The 12,381-nt window shown below is 33.3% G+C and overlaps 1 protein-coding gene across 1 annotated transcript in view; it reads left to right on the plus strand.

Moving 5' to 3' along the window:
* The window catches only part of CNKSR2 (connector enhancer of kinase suppressor of Ras 2), a 338,457-nt gene that overhangs the window by 258,468 nt on the left and 67,608 nt on the right, over nucleotides 1-12,381 (plus strand). The window lies entirely within an intron of this gene.

Below are 12,381 nucleotides of genomic sequence, written 5' to 3' on the forward strand. Positions count from 1 at the left end.
AAGGTTAATGAGTAGCACATTGTATATAGATCCATTATATTAGGCTCTATAAATGTAAAAGATATTTAAAATTAAATATCATTTTTCATGAAGAGTATATGAAAGTGATTTTTCTAAGAAGAAGTTGGCACTTTGGAAATCCATTTTTCCTCTGTGACCTTATTTAATTTTTCTTTTTCTAATTCAATTTTCCCATTTGCAAACTGAGAACAATATTTCATAGTTGCAATAAAGATGAGTAAACCTGTAAACCTGGAAGGCAGGTAGGTAGTAATGGCAGAAAAATTCTCAGCATTTATTGTGACTTCAACCCCTGCCATGGAATATTTTCCATGTTCTTGTTTTTAGCCTTCCACCCCTTTTGGTCTTGTTTCAATTTAAATGTATACCTCAAAGGCAAGACACATTTGATGCTGTCAATCAATTGACAAGCATTGATTAAGTTTCTCTCCTATACCAGGCACTGATCATGCAATGAAAAAAGTGGAGAAGTCTGTGATGGAGTTTGTGTTTTGTCAGGAAAGACAACATATCAGATCAAAATAAAAGAGAGGGAGAGGTGGAAAGTGCTTTTAAGAGAATAGGTCTACTAGATGAATTGTAGACAAATGTTTGTATATTTTAAATTTAGTTTCATCTCTTTGGAAAGTTTCCCTATCATAGAGTATATTCTTCTGGTCAAGTACTCTGACTAAGCCCCAAATCTAGGAAATTATAACCAACCCACAGGACATGAGTTCACTGTAAAGGGATACTTTTCAAAGCTCCAGTGGTCATAATCTTTTTACTCATTAGGGTGCTTCGGTGAAAGCTAAGATTCTTGGAACTCACTGCCCTGACTCACAGCTCGTGTTTGATTATTAAGGGCTCTCTTTTCTGTCTCAGGACAATCAATATTTTTGAAAAGAGGAGCTCAAAATGAGTGCTTGTATCAAGCTCAAGTTCTTTCAAAAATAAAAGTGTTAAAAAAAGGAAGTGAAACATCATTGGATTGTTAATTTCAGTTAAATAATCATTCTTTTCCAGATGTGCTATATATATAAGTTGTCCCAAAAGTCTTAGCACAGTTTTTTTTTAACTCTTGTCTTCTGTCTTGGAATCAATATTGAGTATTGGTTCCAAAGTAGTAGAGTGATAAGGGTTCAACAGTTGGGGTTAGATGACTTGCCCTACATGACATAGCTAGAAAGTGTCTAAGGTCAAATTTAAACCCAGGACCTCCCCTCTCCAGGCCTGGCACTCTATCCACTGAGCCACCAAGCTGCCACTAGTACAATTTTAAACTAGTAAAGCTCATATTTTGCACTAAGATTTTGGGGACACCTTGTTAAAAAATAATCATTTCCTTAAGTCAATATAATGAGAGCAATAGTTTCTGTTTTGTCCTTGTTGCTGATATTCTGAGCAATATGTTGACACTCTCATGTTACAGGATGATTCTTTCAGAATGTTTCTTTTTTTTAACTTACTTTTTACATGTTTAACTTTTTAAAATTTTTCTGTTTGATTCTCCAGCAACTAGCAAAGGAGAGATAACATGGTATATCATATGAGTCCTAATTCTGGAGTTGGAAAAGGCTGGATTCAAATCTCTCCCCTGACAATTAATAGCTGTGTGACAATTGGGTCTTACCTCTCTGGGTTTCATTTTTCTCATCTATAAAGAAATTGGACTAAATGGTCTCTCTCTATTATATATACATTAACTGGGGATTCATAAATATGTGTCCAATTGAATTCAGTTTACTATTATGCTCCCGTACAGAGCCTCTGGATGGGAAGTATGTTTTAGAATTCTTTTCCGCTCTAGCCCTCTCTAAAAGTTAAAAAAAATTACTCTGACCTTTGATGTATCAAGCATCTGAAATCTCAGGAGCAGGAATGCCCCTTAGGAAAAAGGTAGGTTTAGTCCCTTAAAACTAACTCTACAGCAACCTTTCCATTTGTAAGGTCTGACCATTTTCAGTTTGCATATTGACAAGGGCATCTGAAAATGTCTGTGCTTTTTAACATGGGACAAGTTGTATGAGTTTGCAAGTTATTTTCTGAATGAAAGTATGAAGGTAATATACTATCAGGTAAATTATTTCCCATTCTACAATAAAAGGGAATAAAATGATGACAATATTAAATTGAATAGAAAATTGCACAACACACAACAATGAAGGCACATGTTTGTGTAGTGTGAGAATAAGAGGATCCTAGATTTAAGAATGGAAAAGTTCACAATATAAAGCTGGTTTTTTTAAGTCAGTATTTGGAAGGGGCATGGAACACTTCTTTTATTGATAAAAACTCAGTTTGCCTTGCCTAACAAACCTTTAGAGTTAGCAGAGAATCTCTGGGCATAGATAAAACTCCTGAAATCATCTACCCTTTCATTTTATAGATAAGGAAACCAAGCCTCCCAGAAGTTAGATGACTTACCCACTGTCTGTCTCACAGATAGTAAATGGCAGAGTCTAGTGTCAAAACCCAAGTCTCCTGAGTTCTGTAATCACAAAAACAATCATTTAGTTACTCTATCTGTGGCTAATTGGCACTCATCTTTGGATCACTAACTTCCTCAACAGTAAAGATATGGGTTTTAAACTCATATTGAGCCTTAATATAGTCTGAATATAAGTTTGAAAGAAATTGCCATTACAGTTCTAGCATTTCTTCTCTGAATGAGCAATATAGCTTTTCAGCCCTTCAGTTTTCCTTACATTTGCAAAACATTGATACTATCATGAACCACCTTCTTCATAAGGTTATAGTAAATGACTACTAAATAATAATGTATATGCCTTTGAACCAAAGTAGCAATACTATTTGCTAATTAAAGTAAAACTTACAGAGGCATATCAATGGGAGATGGGTTGATATAAAATTGATAGCCATTTGATATCTCTTAGATTGTATCAGACAGTTAAATATTCCCGTTATTATATAGTCTCTTTCACACTTCATGCTGGGGATAAATGGAAGACCATAAATAGATACATTCATACTAAAGAAGCATTCATTTTACTTTCTATCACCTTATTCATTAACATATTACATAAATTACATAAATTAATGTATATTAATAAATAATAAAATAATGTATATTACTTTCCAAATTGTCACTATCAGCCACTTTTTCCAGGCCTTCATTCAGCCCTTTTGGTGGTGGCATTTTTCTAAATAATGGAGGACTTTCTAAGGTTTATGAGTCCTCTGAATAGAAAGAGAGAGTATTTTAGCCATTTTCCTGATGATATGGTCAAAACTCTGGATAAAGCATTGGCCTTTCATCTAATTTTTTAAAACTTTCTTTAGATCCCTTCCAACAGCAATTTCTATCTTACCTTACCACAGTTAGTAACCTTTTTAAGGACGGGTAGCATTTTCCAGGCAACGAAAACTCAGGTTACATTTACTGCCAGTCTTTCAGAGTTAGCATGTACCATTGTTCCTGGCAGTCTTGATACATAATGTCCTACCACTGTACAGAGATAATCTAGCATGTACTGTCAAAACATATGTCAGGATGCCCTTGGGGGCTCACTGTAATGTTATGGAACCATATGGTGCCCATTTCAGTACTGGGACATTCAGAGGCAATAGAATGAAGGATGGAAAGCCCTGATGTGGAAACTTAAACAGCCATATTAGGGCATGATTATTAAGAGAATTCTTAGGAGTACATCTGTATTGCCATAATATACTTCAGATCTCTTAAATAAATATTTTTGTTTTAATATTTTTCCTCCCACTTTCTTTTCACTATACACATGCAGATGTACACAGGCATGCACACACACACACACACACACACACACACACACACACATATGCATATAAAACACCTCTTCTCCCTCACTACCCTGGCTTGCCCAGATTTAGCATTCTTTGGATTATGCAAGATATGGAATGTAGAAATGCTTCCCTTTGGGCTGCTTAATCATAAAATTTCTCTGCTGAGAAAATGGGAAAGAGGAAAGATGTATCTTTGTGTCAAGTGTTCAAGATTGCTTAGCAACTTTTCTTATCAATAAAGCAATAGGGTTTTTTTAGTCACTAAAGAATACAAGTATTTTGCAAAAATTAAAGCAAGAGGAAGTTACTTCATGACAAGAAAATGTAATTTGCAAATTTTTCTTTAAACTTTGGCCACTTACAACTTGCAAAGAATCTAGTAAGAGCTGAGCTTTCAAAATGAAACCTAAGAAACTTGATTTCTTCCAGAACTGAAATAAACACTTCCAAAAATTTCAGAGAACGAATGACCCAAATTGCCCTCCCCTCTCCTGCCTTCCCCATACAAAAAATGTTGTGGGAGAGGGGGTGGAATTGGAGAGATGGGAGAACTGAACAGAACATCTGTGAACAAAAATGAGGAGACAAATGGTCTTTTCAGACAAAGGTCTAAAAAAGCAACTTTTCTAGCCAAACAGAATGCTATTGCAATGCATCACCATGGTCAAGATTACCAACAAAGCTTTCATAATGGTCCTTTATTTTAACACATTCTATTTTTGTAGATGGAATTATGAATTCAACCCATTCATTCAGAGTTCATCATATAATTATTTGGATAAATATAATTTGACACATTTAATGCACTTTTCCCAGTTACATTTTGAATTTAAATTTGAACTTTAAAATAAAATAAAGCAATTTGAGAATCAAGATTACTTATAGAGTTCAATAATGTATTCTTCCCCTCTTCCTTTTAAAATAAAAAAAGAATTTCGCCCACTAGGAAATGGAACATTCAGTAATATCAAGCATGCTCATTGCTGGCAAAGGAGCAACTTACATTATAGAAAAGGACTTCCTCTCTTTTGAAACAATTCATTGATGTGTAGATATGTGCCCCATAATCCTCCATGTTCTTTGATGACTGTAACTAGAGATTAGAGTTTTCAGAGAAATCTTGAAGGGATAGTCAGCTTCAAGGTAGTTTGCACTAAAAGAGAGAAAAGCATATAATAAAGTTAAAATAAATGTTATGGTTGATGACTTTTGAGAGGTAATCAGAGTGTCTTTATAAGGTAAGTTTTCACAGATCATTAAAAAAGGTATACATTTTTAAAGTTTTATTGATTCTCAATGACTTATACTATTGTTTCTTATAGAATTATATTTTTCTTTTCTAAAATTTAATTTAATTTTCAATTCCCAATTCTCTCGCTCTTTCCTTCCTTCTCATCTCTCGCTAAGAAGGAAAAAAAAGACCTCATTACAAATATGTAGTCATTCAAAACAAATTTCCTCATTGGCCATATTGGCCCCATTTACCAGTGAGAGAGAAAAGGAGAGAGAGAGAGAGAGAGAGAGAGAGAGAGAGAGAGAGAGAGAGAGAATATCCTTTAATCTGCATTCAGTTCTCATATCTCAGATCAGTTCTTTCTTAGGCAGTAAATAGCCCATTATATCATGAGCTGGAATTGGTCATTGTATTAATTAGAGTTACTAAGTCTTTCTAAACTAATTATCTTTGCAACGTTTCTTTTACTGTATAAATTGTTCTCCTCACTTTATTCTGCTCCCTTTATTCTGTATCAGGTCATACAAGTCTTCTCAGGTTTTTCTGAAATTATCCTCCTCATCATTTCTCACAGAATACTGGTATTCTATCACATTTATATACCATAACTTGTCTAGTTATTCTCTAATTGATGGTAATCTCCTCAATTTCCAGTTCTTTGCCACCACAAAAAGAACTACTCTAAATATTTTGTATATATGAGTCTTTTTCCTTTTTTCTTTATCATATCAAAGGGCATTTACAATTTAATAACCTTTGTGGCATAACTCCCAACTATTCTCCAAAACAATTTGTGTACCTATTTTGATTTAGTACAAATCATTGTTCTATTTTCTCACATCTCTTGCAGTATTTGGCATTTCCCCTTTTTTATCATTTTGCCAATCCAATGCCTAAGAAAAAAAGTAAGTAATGAAGTGGTTCCTCAGAGTTGTTTCTTATAGCATGTTAACAACTATTAAGCAATCTCCACCATATAGGGAAAGAAAATTTGGAAATTTCTTCAGCTGGCAAAGAGCTCAAAAGCAATTTATAATGTAAACCAATTCACAAATAATATAGAGAATGACGGTCTGAGATTATGTTATAAACTCATAAAATAGTGAAGAGAAATAGAAAAGAAAGCAAGTCTTCAGAAAATTTGGTATGAGACCCAACCAAGCCAGATACTCCGGAGGGCATTTATAGATGAAACTAGAAAGAAGACAACCAGGGGCAGGAGGGAAGAGAACAGATCTGTTAACATTTCTATATACCATACTAGTTTCACCATTGGGGAACTGTCACATTTAGACTATAAAACTTCCACCTCTGTGCACACATGAAAAATGGATATGGAAATAACATTGAAGAAGATAAAGTCATGAATATCTGAACCGAACCCCATAGTAATGATAAAACAATTTTTAAAGATATCTGAAAAGCATATAAAATCTCAGAATCACAGAATTTTTAGAGTTGGAAAGGCCCTCAATACCTATATAGTCCAAACTATAACTAAAAAGTAGATTCACTATAAAATACCAAACAAGTAGTCATACAGGGTCTGATGGAAGATCACCTTTGAGGGAGAACCCATCACCTCTTCTTTTTTCAACTTTTTATCATATACTTAGTAACCAACAACAACAAAAAACATTTAAATAAACAAATGCATTAAAAATGACGTGCAAAAACCACAAACTTCACATTGTTTGCAATTTAGTTAAAATATGTAAATTACATATATGTGCTAATATAAGCATCCTCTTTCTTTGGATTCCCTTTGGATTTATTTTACTTTGATACTTTTTTCTCTCAATTTTGAAGCTGTTATTATTTAATACAATCATAGTATGTATTATTCTTATTCTCTTTTCATTTCTTCATCTATTTCCCTTATTTTTATATTTCTAGTATTTGTTATTTGTAATAACAAAATACAATACTTTACATTCAGCTATCACAGTCTATTCAGCTATTTCTCCCAGTCTTTGCATTTGTGTTATTCCCAGTTATTTTGCCATTACAAACAAAGCTTTCATGAATATTTTCATACATACACAGCTTTTTCTCCTTAGTAATGCCTGTAATTACGTCCAAATCCTAGTAATGAGATCCTAAGGTCAATGAGCATGAACAGCCTTACAACAATTAAAGTATATTTCCATTTCGTTTTCTTAAAAAAAAACCTCAAAGCTGCTCTATCAATGTGATATTGGGCCTATTTCTCCATGTTCCTATCAACATTTAATTTGATTAACTTAACCCTTCTGGTTTTCAGTTACTATACATTACCAGGGCCATATTCAAATATATTTAGGAGAAATGGGACTGGGGCTTTTTTCCTATCACCTAAGAATCAGGGAAATTTTCCATCTGGTTCATAGCTGACACTTCCCATAAGTATAAAGTGATGAACTGCATCTATAGGAGGACTGCCTTCACCTAGAAGTTCCCAGTAGCAGTGATATCATAAGCCCAGAACTATCCCTCCTTTTTTTCAGTGATGCCATATGGCAAAACATCTTGGAATATATCCAAAGATTCCAAAGTGCAAGTGATCCCAAGGACAATGGAGAGATATTTTGGAGGTTATGAAGTATGTGAGAAGTAGTATAAAGATACCATCCAAAAGATACATGCAAAAGGAAGTAGATCAGCTATGTCTCAGGAATAAAGGGTGTGTTGGTACCCTTAGAATGCTAACAGATTATAGATTTAGAGATGAAAGTGACAGCTGTCATCTAGTCCAATTCTTTCATGTTACAAATAGGGAAACTGAGAACAAGAAAGGTCAAATGACTTGCCCAACATTACATAGGCAGCAAATTTAGGCAGAGGTCCTCTGTCTCTGAATCCAGTGTTTTTTTCTTCTATGCTAATTTGGGGCTAAGATTTATGTAACTCAAAAGATAATTTGGGGAAGGAAACAGACAAGATAGAACTATTGGATGGAATGAGGAGAGTGCTAGAGAGGATGCATGTCAATGACATCAATGATCTTTTTAAATAATGATGCATACAACCTTGTTCTATCTAATACTAAGATTACCGTAATGTAACCCAGATTTCAGATCTCCACTTTTTCAAATGGTCATAGTTAACTATTCAACAGTGTCAAGACGAGGAGGTCATATTACCTTTTTTCTGTTCTGGTAACTTTTCATTACTATCTCTTGTTACTCCTTTGATTAAGCATTGGTTATTATCCTCCATAAGAGAAAAATATGCATCCAATTACATTTCTATCACTCAGATTGAAAAAAAAATTAGATCAGTTCCATTAGAAAAGTCTATATGAGAGCATAATTTGTACTTCAGGACAACTTGGGGCAAGTCATCTTGTGACTAGTGATGTGGGGAAAACTGCTGTCAGGAACTTGAAGTCCAAGTGGTCATTTAAATCACTTGAGTCAGTTTTGAATGTATAGTTTCTAATTTAAGACTGTAGGAGGTCTACTGAATAACTTTAATTGTTTTTGTTCACATAACTAAAAAGTTTCAGTCAACCTAATTACCTCTTTCAATATAGCAAGTACTAGTCAACTTCTGAATATTATAAAATTTCTTTAATCACATACCATTTTAGCTTTTAAATTTAAAGTAGACATTTGTCACTATCTTCCTTTTGTTAGATGGATATTATTGAAGGCTTAGGAAACCTCAAACTTCAAAAGGGGTCTTCAAAATGACAGGTAGGTAGTGACAGGAGACCCTTAATTCAAATCTGAGCTCAGCCACTTCCTAGCTGTGTGACCCTGGGCAAGTCATTTAACCTCCACTGTCTAGCACTTAGTGCTCTTCTGCCTTCCAAGAAACAATACACAGTATTGAATCTAAGATGGAAGATAAAGCTTTCAGCCTCAGACACTTCCCAGCTGTGTGACCCTGGGCAAGTCACTTGACCCCCATTGCCCACCCTTACCACTCTTCCACCAAGGAGCCAATACATCAAAGTTAAGGGTTAAAAAAAAGATTTTTCTTCTATAATCAGGGTCTCTGTGAAAATTCACATCCAATTCATGATATTGTAAAAAGGACATAAATAGCATAGTCTCCCTTCATTTTAATTTCTAGCAAACTTTCAATTTCTGAGGAATCACTTAAATTTTTTTCCTCAGAACAGCATATGTTACAGCTCTTTGAATTTCACATATTGAATTTCACACAGACTAAACTTCCTAAGAAACAATCACTCCTATTTTGTCACTTTTTAAACTAGAAAACTAATAAGGAAGATGGAAGAAAAAAATAAAATAGGAACTTGTAGAAATGCAAAATGAAATATCCCCAGGAGATAATTTAAAGCCAAATCACTTAGAGAAAAATAACTACATCTAAATTGGCCACACTTAAATTAGAATAGTGTGGATAGTTATTTACAGATAGTACAATTCCATCAAAGAACAAAAATAGTGATGCTCAATGAGTTATGCCTTTGGAGCTTTCTTTAAAATTGATTGGGAAAATAAATTGTTTGGGACTTGTTGCAAAAACAATAACATTTGACTCCAATGTTTTGATGTTTTTGTTTATGTTTTGTGTAGCTTAAGCACTTGATAGACAATTTATTCCAGTTTATATCTATAAATTATCTGATCCATATGCTGAGGGCTAGAATTCACTTCTATTGTGTTAATAATAAATGTACAACAGGCAACTAGTATGGAGGATAGAGAGTCTTCTAGGAGACAGGAAGACCTCTGTTCAAATTTCATCTCTGATACCTACTAGCTTTGCAACCCTGGATAAATCACTTAACACCTCAGTGCCACCAGGCAACTCTTAGATTAGAATAATCGTTAGAGTATGTGGTGATTTGCATTGGTAGGGAATTTCCTATGCCAATAAAGGTACAACTCTAGAAAAAGAAAGAAAGAAAGAAAGAAAGAAAGAAAGAAAGAAAGAAAAGCTTGTCCAAAGTGAACAAATGGTAATCCAGGTATGGTACTTGGATGATCCATTGGGTAGAAAACTGAATTTCTAGTCAGACATCAGTTGTCAAAGATAATCTTAGACAATTAATAGCTGTGTGAGCCTGGGCGAATGACTTAGACTTAACCTCAATTTCTTCATCTGTACACAAAGGATGTATACAAATAATACAGACTACCTTACAGGGATGTTTGTGAGCATTAGCTGAGATATTTGTAAACCACTTTGAAAACTTCAAAGTACTATAGAAATAGTAACTATTCTAAGATAATTAGAATGTTAAATTAAGTTTCAAATGAGCAATGGTCTAGACTCAGCAACGTCACTAGTGGTGAATATGAGTTTGTTTTAGAGAGACACAATGTTGTAATTTTGGTTTGGAGGTGTTTTTGTTTGTTTAAGCAGTAGAATTGGAGGCAGAAGGAACAGGGCTCCAGACACCATTTTACCTCTCAACCTCAGTTTCCTCATACGTAAAATAACAACCTATCTCACAAGATGGTTCTGAGAGTTGAATACAATAATTACATAAAGCACTTTACAAAATTTAAAGGGCCAAACACATTCCATCTGAGATATACCATTAAGATAGACCATTCTGCTATATCAAACTTCTTCCTTTGACTTAAAAAAAAGTCTTTTCTTACAAATTAGCCTGATTGTACTTTCTTTATAAATGCTAGTGTCTCTGAGTTTGATGAGCTGAATTTTGTTGGTTTATGACAATATTTTAAATAGGTCAAGTTTGAGTCTTTGTCATCATTTAACCTCCAATAAATGTAATCTGAAATCTATTTCTTAAAAATCTAATGGTTAATTTACCAAGCAGGCAATAATTGAGGCATTTTGGACACTAAGCTCCATTAATGGTCATTTCAAAAAGTAATTTGCTTTTGCGAAGCATGTAGTTTTTAAATAATCAGTAGAACTAAGGAGGATTTTTTCCATTTTTATAAATACATCATAAAAATTAATCATGCATAGTATGTACAATAATAACAGATTCATGTCTTAAAATTTATTTTGCATTCTATGCTTAGAATTAATTCATTTCTTATTCATTTCTCTTAAATGCATTCTTATGAATTCCATTCATTTCTCTTATTGAAGAAAGATAAAGGCATTTAATCTCAGGTGAAATGATGCAAAGAACCTAAGATAATTGCACAGTCATTAATGAAATAGTATTATGGACTAAATTTCTTTCATCTGAATCAATGTTTATTCATATAATGCCTGAAGAATAAGAAAAACTACTCCATATTAGCATTTTATCTTAGAAGGCTTGTGAAATTAGAAATTATAACATTAGTAAATGAAATTGTTTTAGAAAAAGGAGTAAGAAAATAAACAAGTTGATTAAAAATATGATTAACTTTACAAAAATAAAAATGTTAATTAAAGAGTATTATCTATTAATTACTGACTGTGCCAGACGTGGACTAACATAGATCCTGGGGATAAAGCAACAAAAGTAAAACCAATCTCTGCCCTCAAGGAGCTTACATGCCACTATTTTTCATCATGAAAAGAATGAGAACAATATAAATACACATGTATGGTATGTTTGAAAAGAATTTTCTCATGAGATAAATTGTTAAATTATGTAAATATAAATTATTTAAAATAATTCAGATACATTAAGTATGTATCTTGTACTTTTTCTATTATAGTTTTCATTGGCTAGAAGAGTATACTGAGTCAAAAAGCTTAATCTACTTTACAATTATGTAATACCTGTTTTACTTTTATTATTTCCCCAGCATTTAGGTTAATTAGTATCTGGCACACTGTCCACAATTAATAGATGCTTGTTCTTTAATTAAATTTTTTATTTTTGTAAAGTTAATTATCTTTTTGATCAAATTTTTTATTCAACATGATTGAAAAGACTGAACACCATTCCCTACCTAAGTTCAAAACCTTCTGAGGAATGATAAAGAGCCCAATTTGTACCCACCTTTCAGAAAAAAAGGAAAGAAGGAAGGAATGAACGAACGAACAATCCAGGATGAGTCACTTATACATTTGGAATTTTAAATACTTGGGCCACTTGAATTTGTTTTCAGTTACTTACATTCTCATTGGTCTCTGCAACTTTTAACATCAATTTACCTTTTTAAAGGAAAAAATTATAACCCATCTCTCCTGATAATAACTTGCCTTTCTTTAGCACACCAGAGGTTACCAAAGGTCTCACCTCACAACAACCCTATATAATGGTTATTGCAGATGTTACGCTAAGTTTTTGAAATGAACTAATTGAGGCTTAGAAATGTGAAAAGGCACATCCATAATAAGTGGCAGAGGAAGGTCTCCAATGTAGTTTTCCAGAAAATCTCTGTTATAAGCCACCTTGTTACCACCTCATCTTCTTAGGAAAATTAAGAAGATAAGGAACATACTGTAGATAACCTTATTTTGGAGGCCTTTGGTGGAGAAATTCA

The sequence above is a fragment of the Gracilinanus agilis genome, chromosome 3 (assembly GCF_016433145.1).
Source record: "Gracilinanus agilis isolate LMUSP501 chromosome 3, AgileGrace, whole genome shotgun sequence".
Lineage (NCBI taxonomy): Eukaryota > Metazoa > Chordata > Mammalia > Didelphimorphia > Didelphidae > Gracilinanus > Gracilinanus agilis.